At 49.0% G+C, this 19254-nt stretch overlaps 1 protein-coding gene across 1 annotated transcript in view; it reads right to left on the bottom strand.

Annotated features, from left to right (window-relative positions):
* LOC130119879 (extracellular serine/threonine protein kinase FAM20C-like) overlaps nt 1-19254 on the bottom strand; it is a 59591-nt gene that overhangs the window by 7216 nt on the left and 33121 nt on the right. The window lies entirely within an intron of this gene.

Consider the following 19254-nt stretch of genomic DNA (forward strand, 5'->3'; position numbering starts at 1 on the left):
AAGAAGAAGAAGCAAGAAAAAAGGCGAAGGGCAAATGTTGGCTGCACCAGAACGTAACCGATTTCGTAAACACGAGTGCGGTGCTGAGAAAACAAATAAATAAATAAAAAGACGTAATAATTTCACAAGTCATGAGGGAGTGCTGGACAGATTTGTCAACATTTCCAGAGATGTGGTGAATGTGCATGTGACTGGCTGTGTGTAACGACCCGTCTGAAAAATGATTTAAAATCTGGATGAAATGTAGGCTAACGACCTGAAATATGGAATTGCAGAGGAAGGACGTCAACAAGTAGATAAAAACCCACAATGCACAGAGGCGAAAAGTATATGTGGCATATCCCCTGCCGACCCACAGGGGCGCTAATTTAGGAAACGCCCCTGTGGGTCGTATTGGCCAAGTTTGGGTTTGGCCATCCATCCATCCATCCATTATCCGAACCGCTTATCCTGCTCTCAGGGTTGCGGTGATGCTGGAGCCTATCCCGGCAGCTACTGGGTGGCAGGCGGGGGGGGGGGCAGTTGTTTATTAATTGGGTAAAAACCCTTTATCATGAACCCCGGGCCAAAACGACCAGTAACGGACAGACCTGGACAGAGCAGAGTGACTAGACAGGGTTGCCCTTTGTGTCCACGACTCTTTGTCTTGGCTACTGAGCCCCTTAGCAGGGAGGACCGGACGACCTATGCGGTCGTTTGGGTTGGAGGACTTGCTGACATACTGTCATACTTCAACACGCCAAAATAAAGTGACGGCTGAGCTGACTTGATGATGTCAAACCAACAGTTTTACAGTTGATTCGTTTTTCCTTTGAAGGTTTATGAAGGCGACAAGTCACAGCTGAGACCGTGCTGCAGCATGATGCTGGATTAGCCTACTTGTTAGATATGTACTGCACCCAGATCAGCCGTGCAGGAGGACTAGAACAGCTATGTGCGTGTGACCGTGATTCATCTGCATGCATGTCAGTGGGCAGGCCCCCCCCCCGCCCCGCCCCCCCCACACACACACGACGGCCCTGCGTGGCATCAACAAAGTAATATGACCACAAAACAGTCTTCCTGACTGCACTGATCTAATGGCAGACAGCAGCTGCACATAGCTACCATAGCAAGAAACCGCTGTCTGTATACAGAGCATAAAGAGATAGACAGAGAGAGGGGTGAAAAAAAAACAAAAAACAAAGAAGCCATAGTCTAATTTAATTTCAGGGGAATTCCTACTCTCTCTCTCTCCTCTCACTTTAGTTTTCTTCTCTACAGCGCTCACGATATCTCCATGTTTCTCCCTTCCTCTTAGCCAATCCGAAACACTCGTACTCCTGGAGGTGTTGCGTTTGGGACAAATAATGCTGGGACCACTTCATCCAGCATGGCGAATCCGGTCAGAGAGTAGACGCCGACACGGGGGGAACAGTTCTGCTTGTTTAGATAAAGTTGACTGATTGGCATCAATACAGATGAATTCTTAAACGGCACGGTGGCGCAGTGGTTAGCACGGTCGCCTCGCAGCAAGAAGGTCCTGGGTTCGAGCCCCGGGGTAGTCCAACCTTGGGGGTCGTCCCGGGTCGTCCTCTGGGTGGAGTTGGCATGTTCTCCCCGTGTCTGTGTGGGTTTCCTCCGGGGGCTCCGGTTTTCTCCCACAGTCCAAAGACATGTAGGTCAGGTGACCTGGCCACACTAAATTGTCCCTAGGTGTGTGTGTGTGTGTGTGTGTGTGTATGTGTGTGGGCCCTGTGTGATGGCCTGGCAGCCTGTCCAGGGTGTCTCCCTGCCTGCCGTCCAATGATTGCTGGGATAGGCTACAGCATCCCCGCGACCCCGAGAGCAGGACAAGCGGATAATGGATGGATGGATGTTTTGAACACATGCATGATATAACCAGTGGATAACGAAGGGAAGAATGAAGGAAGGGTTGAACGGTTTCTGTAAGACAGAATAAGAAATATACAAATAATTATTACCAAATTTAAATACCAAACACACCAGGCATTAGTATTCTAGCAATATCACACAGGTGTAATATAAACATAAATGGCTCATCATCATCATCAGCGGTCACTCAGGGTCGAGTATGACCGTCCTCACTCTAGGGTCCTCAGGTGGGCGTAGAGGCCGATCCTGGAGCCGCATAATGGGAGGATGCTTGTGTGTGTCAGCTTTTTACGTGGAGAGGCTGATGCGCCTGCAGCCACCACACGGTCCTTGGCAGGGGGTGGCCGGAGTCCAACGGCGTGGAGAACCAAGGCGATTGGGGACCCCACCCTCTGTTGCAGCCTTCATCCACCTTCACTGCCGTGGTGACCTGGAGAGATCTTCCACCATTTCCGCCGTTGAGGTCTTTGTTGGATCGCGCTTCGTCTGGAACCTGCCCCTTAACCAGTCCGCCTTGGACGACCCTACCGGGAGCCAGGCTCTAGATGGCACAGCTCTTGAGATCATTGGTACACGCAAGCTTCTCCACCACGGCAAGGTGGCGATCCAGGAGAAGACACATGGCTAATAGAACAGCTTAGCTAGCATTCCACAGTCACACTTGTTAAAAAAAAGTGACATTATTTTATATATATATATATATATATATAGTATATATACACACATATACACACACATATATACACACACACATATGTGCAGTAGCGTACCGCGGGCCTTCAGTCAGGGCCTTCAGTAACGAACTGCACCCCCCCTACACAGTTTCTCATATGGAGGCCGATACAGCCAACACAGCCACGTACAAAATACACTATCATGCACTATATGCACTACTGGAACAACACCAAAAAAACCCAGTTGATCTCCCACAACCACAACACACAGCACTGTGCACTACAGCAGCACCACCATCAGATCTTCACGTCACTCGGCAACCAGACTGCACACACACACACACCACACGGCACAAAATAAACACAACTGGAAGACTGATCTACGCCAGGCACGTCTCCCCTTTTCTGGACTTGGCGACAAACCACCCCTTTTTCACCTACCGTGTGAAGGGGCCCTTATTAAAAGACTTCAGATCTGCTTAACTGTTGCGGTTTTCATTATATCAAATGAATGTGGGCGAGTAACTTTCATTCTAGAGCGATAAACAACGGTAAGAAAACATAACTCGGCCACAGGAAATGGTTTATTGCAGCTACTCGGATGATTTCCAGCCGCAACTATATTTAACCCCACTCCCGACGTTGTATTTTTATAGCAGGGTTTTAACACTGGTCTCTACGGCACTCCCATGTCTAATCCCAGATAGCGGAGTTGCTGTGGGCCGGACCCGTCCCACACCCGTCACTTCATCCGGCGGTCCGCCCGTTTGCCAGATCTGGGCCAGAACCAGGCCATAGCAATGCCCCATATTTGCCAAAGGTGGGCCATATTTGTTGTGTGATATTTGGGCCATATTCGCCATTTACCACACGGGCCACACGTGATTGGACGATTCTCGTGGCTGTCAATCATGTTCACGCCCACCACGACGCCTCGTCTCCACTGTCAATCATGCACCGCCTGTGGCTGTGTGGACATTAAAGCAGCGGTCAGGTGTGCTGCACCAAGGTCCACCGCCCCTGGTGTCTACCAGCCGCCACTGGTCCATACACACTCTTTATTAACACCTTGCAAGCTTCAAGGGGACATGCTCCGTAATGAGGGACGTGCAGCCATGGCGTACCAATTTGATGATGTAACCCCCCGCACACATCTAACTAGGACCCAACTGCACCACCTGGGCTGCCCAAAGTGCCTGAGTAAAATAACAATACGCATAACCCGAAATAACGAAAGTAACGGGGAACTTACAACACACAGACACAGACATTCAATCATGCAATTTTCCAGCCCCTAAATATACACCACACACTGCACCTCCTCGGTGTTACCCCCCACCCCCCCGCCCCCCCCCGGTCCTCCTCTCTCTACCCATGCAGCAGGGACTGTAAAGTTGCCGGTGGGGGTTCAGAGGTGTCTATGAAGGCCTTGGTGGAACGCAACCGACTGACGTGACAAATTCTTCACGCAAACCTGCTGTAAAACCCCACCTTGTAGTGTAGTCACAACATCCCTCAAAGTGACGGATGGATGGGTAGATGGAGGGGTGGATGAAAGAGGGGAGAGATGAGATCTCTTCAACCTGGCAGTTTGTGTCAAGAGTGCCTGTCTGTCAGTGGCAGCATGAGCAGTAACGCTATTATCATCACCGACAGACTGTCAAGAGTGTGCAGATGTGTGCGTGTGTGTGTGTGTGTGTGTATATGTGTGTGTGTGTGTGTGTGTGTAGTCTTGGCTTCACGTCCGTTTACTCATCTCCCCTCTCTTTCATATATCGGCACCTGTATCACAGAGGGAACCAAGAATTGGCCTCAGGCCCCCAGGTAGCTTTCTAGATTGAATTTCAAATCGATGTTGCACAAGTGGTGTTCTGGCTTTTAGCTATTTTCCCTACACAGGGCCAGACACTGCCTGGGGGTTGTGGGGCGAGGCGCGGGGGGGGGGGGAGTTATTTGCATGTGTAGGGAGCGGAATGGGTAATATTATGATAATAGAGTAAGAAAAAGAACTTGAATACCAGAAGATGGATGACGGCCTGAGTCAGTACCTCATTTATCAAAGTTATTAGGTACTGATGAGATGTGTGTGTGTGTGTGTGTGTGTGTGTGTGTGTGTGTGTGGCCCTGGTTAGACCCGGCATTAACATGCGTCTTGGGTGATCCGATCACAGGTGGGCAGCTCTAAGCACGTCAGTTCACACCTGGCATTAGAATGCGTCTCCGCATGCATCCCGAGCGACCAACTGCGACCGGATCTCGCTTCCCCGCTCTGCATGCAAAACGTCGGTCACCGTGGCGGGGGTGCAAGGTTTGGCCTCGCCTGCAGGCGGCGAGAGGGAGCACGGCTCACGGGAGAGGAGCGTACCAGCCGGCTGCGAGTGAACGACGTTATGAGCTAAAGCCTGTGTTCCATCCAGACATCCATCATCCAAGCCGCTGATCCAACTCAGGGTCGTGGGATTCTGGAGCCAATCCCCGCAGTCACTGGGCGGCAGGCGGGGAGACACCCTGGACAGGCCGCCAGGCCGCCAGGGTGTCTCCCCGCAGTCACTGGGCGGCAGGCGGGGAGACACCCTGGACAGGCCGCCAGGCCACCACAGGGCCGAAATAAAGCCTGCGTTGATGACCTAAAACCGTGTCTGCCGAGGAGTCCGGCTAGCGTGTAAAGGCCATTTCATGGTCTTCAGGTACCATACCCGGACTGTACTCCGCTGGGGTCCGTGCAGACTAAAGTGACGCAATAGCGGAGCTCAGCCCACGTCCGCCTGCCCGTGTCCGCGCGAAGCTCAACCTAGCGTTCTCGTACCGGTGTCGCACAAAACCCGGCTCGGCATGAAACCTTCTTTACTTTCTTCTTCCCTACAGACGCAATTGGCCGTGTCAGTGGGTGGGAAGCCGGATGTGGGTATGTGTCCTGGTTGCTGCACTGGCGCCTCCTCTGGTCGGTCGGGACGCCTGTTTGGGGGGGGAGGGGGAACTGGGGAGGAATAGCGTGATCCTCCTACGTGCTACATCCCCCTGGAGAAACTCCTCACTGTCAGGGGAAAAGAAGCGGCTGGCGACTCCGCATGTATCGGAGGAGGCATGTGGTCGTCTGCAGCCCTCCCCACAGCTCGGAGGAGTGGGGTGATTGGCCAGATACAATTGGGAGAAAAGGGGGGAGGGGGGTTAAAAAACGTGTCTGTCTCCATCTCGAACCCTCCCCGTGGCACAGATGTACCACAATCAAGTAAATAAACACCAACGGAAACACGAGGAGAGGAGTCGAAGGAACGGGAATTTGACAGAACGGGACATCCTTGCTCACTCGAGCCTCATTTTAATGCGCCGTCAATTAGTATGACGTATTACACATCTGCAAGTTATGACTATCAATTATTCCACCAAAGTGTGTTGTCATAAAAAATGTAAGTGCTCTTAAAGAAATTCAATAAATCCTCCCATATCCCAACCGCACTTCTTTTCTTCTATTTCCAAACCCCTTTGTTGTGCAGCACAGCAGCTTTTTAAAAAGGGCTGTGTAAATAAATGTTATTATGATGATGATGATGATGAAGATATAGATCTGTCTGAAAGTCTTCACACCCCTGACCTGATGTATGGCATTTAGGAAATAGTCTATTGTGGGTATACAGTTTCAACAAGTCCTCCAACCCATACCCCCACATAGGTGGTTTGTTCCTACCCTGCAACGCTGCTAATTATGACGTCCTCGTTTGAGGACAGTAGGACTTCATTATTGTTCATGCAGAGCGAAGGTGTAAAAGTAAGCAAACGTAGCTTCTTGCACTCCCCCATCTTGATTGGTAACGAAGGTCAAAGGTCATACGATGATGAGGCACCCGAGACACCAGATTGTTGCTATTTACATGACCGCTAGAGGTCGCTTAACTTTAAAACGTAACTATAGGTCATAATAAGCTGCTTGTACAAACGACCTACGGGGTCGTTGTTTGGTGGAGGACAGTCTGATAGCTTCACATTATTACAATGGCACGGACGCAGCAGATGCGTGTTGTGCCAGATGGGAACAAATAATCTGGCGAGGGACATTAATTTAACTGAGCGAACAAGGAGCATCGGGCTCCGATTGTCTGTCTTCTTCCATTTTCTGCTCAAAGGTCGGAAACTCACTCTTAAAACTTCTTTTCTGGGGGAAATGTAAACGTCCGAACACTGGAGTTGGTGATTCTCAACCCCCGAACCCTGTCAGGCTCGACCCGATCACGTCGGTTCAGGCTCAGATTATTTCACTATTCCAGCGGGTTTGAGAGGGCCGGGCTCTGCGCTGCGGTGCATAAACGAACCTGAACCCGAAGCTGAAGCTGAATGTGCAGGCAGGCGGGGGCTCTTCCACAGTTGTGGATCCGACGTATGTCAGAAATTACAGATGAGGTAAACAAACAACAAAAAACGAAATCCAGAGGAGGTTTTGGTGACACGGGCGTCAGACAGACAGCATGTTTTTGTTCACTAACAGCTGCTTTATGGCCTACCTGCACTTCAGTTTGCATTTGGTCCATCACCTCTGACAGTTCAGCTGCGCTCGGCAGAATCCTCATCCATCCATCATCCAAACCGCTTATCCTGCTCTCAGGGTCGCGGGGAAGCTGCAGCCTATCCCAGCGGTCATTGCCTGGCAGGAGGGGAGACACCCTGGACAGGCCGCCACACCATCCCAGGGCCTATGCAGACTATGTAGATTATGGAGGGATTTCACATGATAGCACAGCTCGGCAGAATCACACAGGATATTTGTTCTACTGGGTATCGTTTCGATTGCAGGCGGCACAGCGGCGCAGTGGTTAGCGCGGTCGCCTCACAGCAAGAAGGTCCTGGGTTCGAACCCCGGGGTTGTCCAACCTTGGGGGGCATCCCAGGTCGTCCTCTGTGTGGAGTTTGCGAGTTCCCCCCATGCCTGTGTGGGTTTCCTCCGGGTGCTCCGGTTTCCTCCCGCAGTCCAAACACATGTAGGTCAGGTGAATCGGCCGTGCTAAATTGTCCTTAGGTGTGAATGTGTGTGGGCCCTGTGATGGCCTGGCAGCCTGTCCAGGGCGTCTCCCTGCCTGTCGCTCAATGACTGCTGGGATAAGCTCCAGCATCCCCGCGACCCTACTCAGGATAAGCGGCTTGGATAACGGAAAGGAATGGAATTATTTCTATTGCTTATGCAGAGGATGTCAGTTTACTAGGTGGCCCTTTAATGTGGCCTGGGATATATGTGCGTTTACACTTGAAATGTGATGTGGACAAATGCGTCTTAAACTATCTCCATATTTGGCCTGAGGGATCGGACCCCAGGACGCATTGAGGACACATTAGGTGCATTCACACCTGTACTTAGGTGATCCGATCACAAGTGGACAGCTCTAAGACACATGTTAGTGCCGGGTGTAAACAGGGCCTGTGTGTATGTGTGGGAGGGGGCGGTCAAATTAATTTCGAGTAAGCACGATTCTCAGTGACCTTTCCTCTTGGTGAAATACAGGAGCAAGTTTAAAAGTGCAAATAAAAACTGATGTCATCAAACAGTGACCAAGTCTTTCCGGTTAAAGAAACAGATCTCTAACAGTGATACTGGGCAATTACATTTACAGCATGTGATGCGGTGATCAATACTCATAAACGACTCATGTACTGTACATGGTTACGTCTTATCGATGAACGCTATTTATGAACGACACAAGGGGCTATCCATTTAGCTCCTGAAGATAAACCTTGTGCCGGGGTTGTGATTGTTTGCATGGCTAGATGACTGATTGATTAAATCAATATACGATAAACATGGATTTGTCTATCAGAATACTTTATCTCCACTTTTCCCATCGTTTCATTTTACAATCATCTTGCCAACATTACAACAGAGTATGTTGTTCACCGTATCACCGGATGTGACCACAAGTCCTCCAACCCGTACGACCACATAGGTCGTATACCCTCTAATACGACCCACAGGAGCGTGTCCTCGATTAGCGCCCCCTACCGGCAGCAGGAGATATGCCCCAGATACTTTTCGCCTCTGTGCATTGTGGGTGTTTATCTACTTGTTGACATCCTTTGTACAACGCCTCACAGACAGGCTAATAAAGGCGAGTCGTCAGTAAATAGTGATAAAAACAACACAATATGTAGTCAGTGCGTTTTTGTGTTGTTTCGCCGTCTAGTACGGTAACTAAGATCGCTATTGGCAGCCCGACCGCTAGAGGTCGCTTAACTTACGTCACTATAGGTCGTAATAAGCTGCTTGTACAAACGAGCCATGACACTTAACGCTTGAGGATTTCATTGGCTGTCACCCCTCAGATTAGAGCGGCGATAATCTGACTCCATCACAGCCATTACTGCCATCCCGGATTTAATAAACCGGTTCAAACGTCAGGCTGTAGATTTTATATGACATAAAACGGTGTCGTCTAGTTGTCTTTAAGAGAAAATATCGTGAACTGTACAAACTGTTCCTGAATTGGTTCACATTTAGAGTACAAATGATTTGTTATCCAACAGATTCCCCAGTAAAATAGATGTACAATAGATGTGTGTGTGTGTGTGTGTGTGTGAGAGAGACAGTCTCCAGGCAACTTGTTTCTCTCTCAAGGTTCGGCCATTCTTCTAACTTTCTGTGAACTCTCTCTCTCTCTCTTTTACTTTCTCTCTCTCTTTTACTCTCTCTCTTTTATTCTCTCCCACAGCGATGTCTGAACCTAAGCTTTTGAATCTCGAAACAAAAATGTGGCCTTGATAAAGCTGAACAGTTGTAGGCTAGGTCACTATCTGTGACCAGCAGAGCACTAAAGCGAGAGAGAGAGGGAGGGAGGGAGGGAGGGAGGGAGGGAGGGAGGGAGGGAGGGTGATAGATGTGTGTGTGGAAGGAGTTACGAATAGAAAGTGTGGTGGATGGGAGTGTTAGAACCGGGTCCAAGGAGTTCATATCTCGCCCCATGTGAGCAGATGGAGGGAGTCCCTGTCTGTGTGGCTGTATGAGAGGGCAGTAAGGCCTGAACACATGGGTGGGTCTAGCAAAGCCCTCCCGCCGGCCCTCAGCATACAGGGTTTAGTGCACCAGACTACTCAAGGCTGGTAGGACTACAGCACACGTTAGGTGTGTCAGTGCAGCGCTGCTAGCACGATGGGCTGACACAACAGGCTACACAACGTGGGGCTGAGGTCACCATTTAAATATGAAAGAATAAAGCTTCGCTCCAGGTCTGTCAGAATGAGGGTGCGTTCAACATTGTCAGTACATGTGTACTACTGACTGAGATACGGACGGGTATGCTGACAGGTTTGTTACCTCCGCCATGTGGAGGGGGGTTGTGTCCGCGGCTCATCTCACAAACTACAGGACCCATCGGCCTAAAAATGTTCTGAAGAACCTCTCGTGGTTGCAGCGAGTGAAAACCTTCCACAAAAAAGAAGGAAAAAGGTTGTTCTCGCCATCGCCGCCCCCTCTCCTCATTCGCTCTCCAGCCCGCTCTACCAACGCTGCCCACGCCGAGTCAACCGGGCACATGTGCAACACGTGTACCGCGGTTGAGTCAGATCAGGCAGCGAAAACCAAAACATGATGTATTTGGGTATGAGTCTAGGAAGCAAACAAGTGCTTTGCAAGCTAATAAATACTTCAGGGCTGATCTCAGCACAGCAGGACTGGAGGAACGCTGGATGAACCGAGAATAATTCACCTTGTTCACCGTGCCGCCACGCGGAAGCGCCATAAACGCCAATATTAGAATCAATTAACCACAGCGGGAAATCATCTCAGTAGCTACAGGAAAACACGGCTGAGCTATGTTTTCGTATCGTGGTTTTATGAATGAAAGTCCATCAGCGGAGCACCCTTCCGCCTTGACTCGTTATATATCACGAGAACCGCCACGGTTCAACACATCTGAAGGCTTTTGAGAGGGGCTTTCAGATTGTGACAGCCTGATCGCTGTCATTTCACATGACTTGGTCACGAGGCGAGGGTCCGCCGAGGAGGCTGCACATCCTCAGACTGACAGGCAACACGTTTTCATTATGTAGTACATTTTCTAGCTTCAGCACTGCGTATTGCAGCGAATTTGGGGGGGGGGGCAGCCCGGGAACCGCCGCAGCCGGGACGCGAACCCGGGTCTCCCGCACCACGGGCGACAACGTTAACCGTTCCAACCCCTTAGCCGAGGACTGGGATAACGTTTTCGCCCGTGATGCGGGAGACCTGGGTTCGCGTCCCGGCTACGGCGGTTCCCTGCTACAATATCGACAACTTTTTTTCCCTCCATATTTCTCGTTCAGTCGACTTGGGCACTTCACAAAGGTCTTATAATGGCGGGAAAAACATGGTTTTTTTTCTGTCGTGCATGTGTGTGTTTATTTCCCATCTTCCGGTAGGTATAAAAGGGGTCCAACAACCGGAGAAAAAGGAGATACGTACACCTGGTGGAGATCTGTACTCAACTGAGTACACCCCTCTAGTCCAGCGTTTCCCAACCCGGTCCTCGAGGACCCCCTATCCTGCAGATTTTCATTGTAACCCTGCATAGGTAGCCCTGCTTGTACTCAACCAATCATCTCACAGCTCTTAATTATGCAAGGTGTGCGACGTCTGACATAATTCATTGCTGATTGGTTGAATAACTACAAACGGGTATACCTATTCAGGGGTGCAAAGGAAACCTGCAGGATAGGGGGTCCTTGAGGACTGGGTTGGGAAACACTGCTCTAGTCTGCACTTTTTTTTAATGCTGCCATTAAGCTGAGCAAGTGACGTCTCCAATAACCGTCACTGTGTCGACCCTACACCGATTCATCCCCCGCTACACTCTGTTTTTTGGAAGCCCCCCCCCCCCCGGCCTTAGTTGACTGGTACGGTTCTCCCCAGGGTTAATCTACCTCTGTTAAAAGACCTGGATTCACTATGCAGACCTGACACAAAGCTGCAGAATTATATCTGGGCTTTCGGGATCCTTCACTACAATGAACTTAGCGGACTCCCCTGAGTTCTGCACGCACTTGGAATACTTATGGAAAAGACCGGGATCGTAAAAGTATCTCTGCACATTATTCCTTGTGCTAAGCAGCGCTCGGATGAAAATATCAACGCTGTTCCACGTCAGAAGCCACGCAGGGCATCTTACTCTTCCTGCATGTGTGCTAATGGCAAATGAAACCAAAAGGCCGCTCTGACGCCAAAACGAGGGAACGTTTCAGGACTAAATTGCATTTTGACTGGGAATTAAACAGAGAAAAAGGTCAGAGTCCAGTCAACGACCCCGTTTACACTTGGGTTTAAAATGTGTTTTTTTTTTGCGATCGGATCGCAAGTGGACAGCGCTGAATACAAACGTCAACGACCAAGAATAGACCGCCACACCACCCGCCCCTCGTTTTCCTCCTGTGTGTGTGTGTGTGTGTGTGTTGACGGAGGGGATTATAACATACTTTAAGACTGGCACAGGTCTTGTGTGCCTGTGTTCCTGCTCTTTCTTTTCTTTCTTTTTCACTCTCCTTTTCCCTCTCCGCCACACTTCCCACACACAGCAAACGAACCAGAAATGAACCCCGCCAATTTACCCAGTGTATTATTAACACACAGGCATGTTTCACCGTATTTACATATCTGCCATAGAGGATTAACCATTTCAATGGCAAATCTCTGAGGCGGTTTTCCCAGGATAAGAATGTCATGACGGGCGTTGCCACAAAATATGAACTATGGATTATGCACAACACACACAAACATCCCAGCAAGGGTATTCTTAGGTCAACAGCCATTAGATAACAGAATACACAACCTTGGGGACACCAGGAACAGTATGTAACAAAACATGTATGGGGGGGGGGGGGGCGTCCGGGTAGTGTGGCGGTCTATTCCGTTGCCTACCAACACGGGGATCGCTGGTTTGAACCCCCGTGTTACCTCCGGCTTGGTTGGGCATCCCTATAGACACAATTGGCTGTGTCTGCGGGTGGGAAGCCAGATGTGGGTATATGTCCTGGTCGCTGCACTAGCGCCTCCTCTGGTCGGTTGGGGCGCCTGTTCGGGGGGGACGGGGGGGGGTAGTGTGAGCTGCATCATCTACGTGTGTTAGTCCGACTTCGAGAAATTCGATTTAGTACGATTTCAGTCGGACTAACACGTATTTTAAAAGTCCAGTTTCAGCCGGACTAACACAATAAATCGACTTTTTCTGACTGTCAGGCGAAAAGAAGCGGCTGGCGACTCCACATGCATCACACGTATCGGAGGAGACGTGTGGTGGTCTGCAGCCCTCCCCGGATCGGCGGAGGAGGTGGAGGAGCAGCGACCGGGACAGCTCGGAAGAGTGGGGTAATTGGCCAGCTACAACTGGGGAGAAAAAAAAGGTGGGGGGGGGGCGTATATGAGTGCATACTGAGCATATAGCGATGGTGTTTCCTTTATATAGTTTGCATCAGTATATGTTTGGATGCAACCCATGGACCTGCAAAGGAACTCGCTCACTCGTTCCTATATTTGTGAAACATGCCCTTAAAAGCCTTACGCCTACTGAACGTATACACAACATGTCTGCTGAGCACAAATTCACCATGTCCTTTCTTATTCGTCATGGTTTGCATCAATGACACTGTGTCCTTGTTTTTTTCTTCTCCATTGGGAATCCTTACGATTTCTGAACAGTGCATGCCGGAGTTGTCAAACCATGTTTGAGTGGCCTAAATTTCAAGACATCCAGTCCAACAAAGCCTGAAAGACTTAGCAGCTATGCGGCACATCCGTATCAGGTAATCCACCATGGAAATGAGGGGTTGCAGAACAGCGATGTAGATGCGGCAGGAATGTCAGAGAGACATTAGGATTTCTGTGTCACCCCATGAGCTCTCTGCACCCCGTAGCAATGCTGGCCATGGGGAGAGGATCTAACTGCACATGGACACAGAGGAATGATTCTTCCAGAAAAGATTTCCACCAGGAAATTCCACCTGAAAGCCCCTACCAGTTGTCTTCATTTCTCACAGTTCCAGAGGCTGGATAAGTGTTGGAGGAGAGAGAGAGAGAGAGGTGGGAAGTGCAAGAGAAGAAATAAAAATAGGAATGGCGAGGTTAAGAGAAAGAGCGAGCAAGAGAGAGCAAGAGAAAGAGAGGGGGGGGAGGGAACCACCGAACCGCCAAAAGCCAGATTTGCTCCTGGGAAAGCTAAATAATGTGGGCAGGAAGCAAAAAGATGTCATCTGCTGCAACACAAGGCTTAGAGAGGCAACAAAGGGTCAGCAAAGTGCACAAAGGCCTATATCTCAGCCATAATGAGGACGAGGCCGATAGCCTTCAGCTTCTTAGCCCTGATAGGGATCTTAAGCACTTTCTCTGTGTCTATGTATGGGCGAGCTTTTGTTTCTGCCAACATATAAAATCAATGGGCATTACACCGAGTCTCCATCTCACAGGGACTGAGTAACAAACTCTGGTATTCAGCACTACATGCAAGCTGAGAGGAAAAAGAAAATCCGATTGCCAAGCATGTCACCAAACTGCAGGGCTAGCAAAACGCAGACTCTCTCAGAGCTTTGCGGACCAAGGAGGATTGTGGGTAAAAAAAAAAAAATCAAAGCTGCAAGTAGCGATGAACACCTCATACGCTTCAGATAGAGTGACAGCTGGGGTAACGCTAGTGGAGGTTGGTTTATTTATCTTACAATATACCACTTGATTTCAGTTAAAAAAAAAGGTTTAAATTCACTCATTATATTTCCTATAGTGAAGCCAAGTAATTGTATAATTATCTGACTATGACGCACTACTATTACTATTTCTAAAATAAATTGATTGTGTGTTTTTTTTAACTTTATATTATTAACCATAGTGACATCTGTAGTGCTACAGGTCAAAATTGCCCCATATATGCAGATCTAGGTTAGGAAAAAGGTAAAAAGTCATCTCTTTTCCATAAAACCCAACTTTATATTGTTAAAAATAGCAGATGCAGATTGAACCTGAACATGAACAAAGGTGTTTCTGTGTGTGTGTGTGTGTGTGTGAGAAGATATACAATTTCATGAATATTAAATACTGCACATAGGAGACAACTATCACTTCCTTTGTCCACTATGTAGCGCTAGAAAAGACACACTGAATGTTGCTGCATATCAAATGTAGAGCACACAGTTTAAATGTCATGTAAATCAAAGGAAGTTTGTAACATAAGGCTTGATGTCCGGTGGCCAGTAGGTGGTGCAACACAAGTGTGCCATTGATGCAGCAAGACATTAAATGGAGATCACCTGACATGCATATGCATTTTCATGAAGATCAAATGTTGCACAAAGGAGTTACAAATAACTTTGTGTCCATAAATGGCACTACAGAACACCCGCTAATTATACATCACGCTGCTGTATATCGTGTGCAGACCACACTATATACATTTTATGGAAATCAAATTATATTTGTCACATAAGGATGACTTCCTATTGCCAGTAGGTGGCGCTGTGACCATCAATCTTCACTTCCTGTTGCCAGCAGGTGGTGCTACACAAGCGTGTCATTAATGCAGAAATACATTTAGTGGAGTTTGACGGACATGCCATGGAGTTTGACAGGGTGAGATCGCAGATACAAGCGGCTGAATTGAGGTTCCTCCGTAGGGTGTCTGGGCTAAGCCTTAGAGATAGGGTGAGGGGCTTGGTCGGAGTACAGCCGAGGAGACCCCGGGGTAGACCCAGAACTCGCTGGAGGGACTACATGGCCAATCTGGCCTGGGAACGCCTTGGGGTCCCCCAGGAGGAGCTGGAGGGCGTTACTGGGGAGAGGGACGTCTGGAGTGCCCTACTTAGCTTGCTGACACCGCGACCCGACCCCGGAGAAGCGGCTGATGATGAGATGAGATGACTGACATGCATATGCATTTTCACGAATATCTAATATTACATGAAGGAGTTAAATATCACTTCCTCTGTCCACTACGTGGTCCTACAGGATACTCACTATACGTCAGTTGCTGTATATAATGTGTAGACTACACCATGTCAATTGGATGCGGTCTGTCACAAAAAGCTGACTTCCTGTTGTCAGTAGATGGCGCTATGACTCTGACTCAATATGGGCATGTAGATGTCTTCAGGCCTGCACTTATCCATCATGTGAAATTTGGGCCAGAATGGACAATACAGAGTGAAGTTAAAACAGCTTCCCCATTCACGGCAAAACAGGCAAATGTTCCGCATCGCCATGGCGATGGCATTCCACGAAAACCCAAGAGCTTCGCAATGTAACACTTCAGGTCTTCAGATATCCCTGACCAAATCTGAGACGGATCTGGCTGACCTGCTAGGCAGAGATCATAGAAGTACAGCTATAACTGTGACTCAACATTGACACGTGGACGTGTTCAGGACTGGTGTCTTCTCAAGCAGGCATTTGGGTCAGATTGGAGGGTGTACATTCGAGTTGCAACAACTTCCCGTTTCATGGCGGAACATGCAAATTGTGTGGCGTGCCACGCCAAAGGCATTCCACAAAAACTCAAAATGCTTTTCAACGCAGCATCACAAATGTCTTTAGATGTCACAGACCAAATTTCAAGTCACTCTGGTTAATTCTCTAAGTCAACTCAAGTCAGGTTTATTTATATGGCACATTTAAAACAACCACAGTTGAACCAAAGTGCTGCACAGGCTTAAAATACAATATAAAATAAGTAACACATATGAATATAAAAATAAATGTAAAAGTAAAATAAAGGAATTAAAATGTAAACAGTAAAAGTATATTTCCACAATAAAATCACGGTGTCTACCTCAACTTGAATTGAATGCCAGTGAGAAGAGGTAGGTCTTTAACCAAGATTTAAAAGTCTCTAGGGTCTGAGCAGATCTTATGTGTATTGGTAAGTTGTTCCAGAGATCAGGGGCAGCAGCCACTGCAGAGGCTCTGTCATCCCTATTCTTAAGCCTGGATCTGGGAACATGTAAGAGCATCTGGTTTGCTGACCTGAGTGCTCTGACTGGTGTATGATAATATAATAGCTCAGATAAATAAGATGGTGCCAGCCCATTTAACGACTTGAAAACAAGTAATAACATCTTAAACTGGATCCTAAAACAGACAGGAAGCCAATGAAGGGAGGCCAGTACAGGCGTTCCTCTAAGAGGGGGAGTTCGTTTAATGCAAAATGGCGGACTTCCTGTTGGACTTAGGGCATGTCTCAAAGAGGCTTTTTTCTAAGTGTGGAGATGTTACATCTGCCTACCACATTTCGTACATCTACTCCAATTTTAAAGGTGGGGGGCTTTGACTTTGAAAATTTGCTACACCCAAGCCCAAGACCCACATTAGATATCCATTTTGTGCCCTTCTGATACTTATACAAAGTTTTGTGAGTTCTCGAGCACCCATGGCCCCTCAAAATGCATTTGAATTCATGCAATAATGATAATAATAATAATAACCCCTAAAAATACAATAGCGCCTTTGCACCACTTGGTGTTCAGGCCCTGAAAAACAAGCTACAAATGCAGAAAAAGATACCTACCAGGGCGCTCACAGTCTGCAAGTACAGGACGCATGCGCTGTGCGGGCGGACCACACGTGTTCAGTCTTCTCATAGCGTACCGACGCATGCGCAAGGCCGACATTTCCCAAACTGCGCGTCGTCACAAAAGCTTTAAAAACTATCAACATTTGCAAATCTCTGAATCTGTTTACATAAAATATGATCTCGCCTTTATTTTTTTCTGTTATTTTTATTTATTTTTTATGATTTGCTTTTCTCTTTTGTGTCTTAATTGTTTTTTATCTTCAATCTATTGTTTTTGTGGTGTCTCTTTTACTCTGTTTGAATGTATTTGTAGTATCAATAAAGTAAGAAAAGAAAAAACTTTGCGCGTCGTTTTCCTTTTCCGCCGGAAGTTACAGATTGTAAACAACATGGCGCTGTCCGCGGACGAGGAAGAAGAGCTGCTCCGTTGCCAGGCTATGTCGGAAAGAAACACCTCGCGAGGTGGTAGTTCGACCACTTAACGAAGGAGGGGGGAGGCGGGGGAGAGAGAGGGGGGAGGGGGGGAGTTCAGCGTGTTGGTGAGGGATATGAGAAGTATAGAAAACGTCGTCTCCAAAGCCACGAAGAAGAAACTAAAGGTTTCCGGTGCCACACGAAATGCGTGTCGATGTGAAACAGCTTCCATGCCGGGCCGTGTTTTGCGTGACACCGGTACCGAACGTAGGCTTGAGGTCCGCTATTGCGTCATTTAGTCCGCGCGGACCCCAGCGGAGTACGGCCCGTGCGGTACGTCAAGCCTCTGAGATGACCTTTACCCTCTCTCTCGCTCTCTTTCCCAAGTGGTCGTGTTTCTTACTTTCTGCACAGCCATGTTTCACCGTAACACCGGGCCAGAAAGCACATGGAAAAGTCCTGCGTATGAAACAAAAACCCAGACTTGGATTTTAATCCGATATCATGTTGCCACTCTTGGGGTAGAATTCAAAGCAGCAGCCCCCCCACCCCCACCCCCCCAGTGGCGTTTGGCAGTGAGTACTGAAAGGGGAGGGGGAGGGTAGGGGGAGATGCAGATACATGCCAAAACCGAGTAAATCATCCACGTTGGAATTTGATCAGACGTGTCTAAGCGGAGGCCGGGGGGGGGGGGGAGAGGCGCTTATGCAAAAGTAGCTATTGGGTGCAAACTATTAAGGATTCGTTTATTCTTAATTTATAGAGAATTAATTACATTAGCACAAAGCTTTTTCTCCCCTTTTTTCTCTTTGCCCAGCAGCACACGTGGATTAGCGCAGGACCCCTGGAATGGCCTTGTACACTATGTCTGAGAGCCTCTCCTCCCCCACCTCCCCCACCAGCACCATCTTCCCACTGACTCGCAGCTCTCGGGGCTCCCGAAGCACGTGCTCGTCGGCAGCGGTCCCGTGCCGGGAGCGTGGCTGCCAAACTCATGTCCGATGGTAACGTTTTATCACGCGCTGTGCACGTAGCCGTCAGCATGCTGTATGAAACCATCGGTGAAACAGCCTCCTGCTGCCGGGCCCTCAAACATACCGTTAAGACGCACGCAGCAGCCCCCCCCTCATCACGCAGCCCCCCCCCCTTCATCCACACTGAACCCGGACACGCGTCAAGACAAGCCTTGCCGCACGCACACACGCATATGTGCACACACACACACACGTGGAGAAACAGCCTGACGCGCACACACGCACACCCATGTGCACACGTCTGCAAGCACGCGCACGCGCACACACGGAGAAACATCCCGATGCGCACGCACGCACATATGCATACACACGCACCCGTACGCGCACGCGCACACTCGTGCACGCGCACAGATTTGCCAATTTATTCGTGACTCTCTGACGAGTTTAAACAATAACAAAAACAACAGACCGAAACTGTCTGACGGGCGTGCTCGGGCTTAACACGTCCCCGTAATTAGTCCGTCCAGCACGAGACTTGTTAAACTGTCGTCTGCAGGCAGCGCGTGACTGATGACAGAACGGCGTTTGATTTAGCGCCGCTGCCTTTCATTTAGCCCCGTAATGAACGTGTTTATCAATTACCTCAGGAGCTCTTTGGGGCCGCCTCGGCCTCGCCTCTTCCGGGCCTACACGGTACAAGCTGCCGCGGCCGCGCTCATCCATCACGGCGCAGCAGTGGCCCTCGAGAACGCTGTAAACGGGCTGTCAGGGCCTCTCAGCAGCACTTCTCCTCAACCGGGGTCCCGGATCGCACAACACAGA

This window comes from Lampris incognitus, chromosome 10, assembly GCF_029633865.1.
Source record: "Lampris incognitus isolate fLamInc1 chromosome 10, fLamInc1.hap2, whole genome shotgun sequence".
Lineage (NCBI taxonomy): Eukaryota > Metazoa > Chordata > Actinopteri > Lampriformes > Lampridae > Lampris > Lampris incognitus.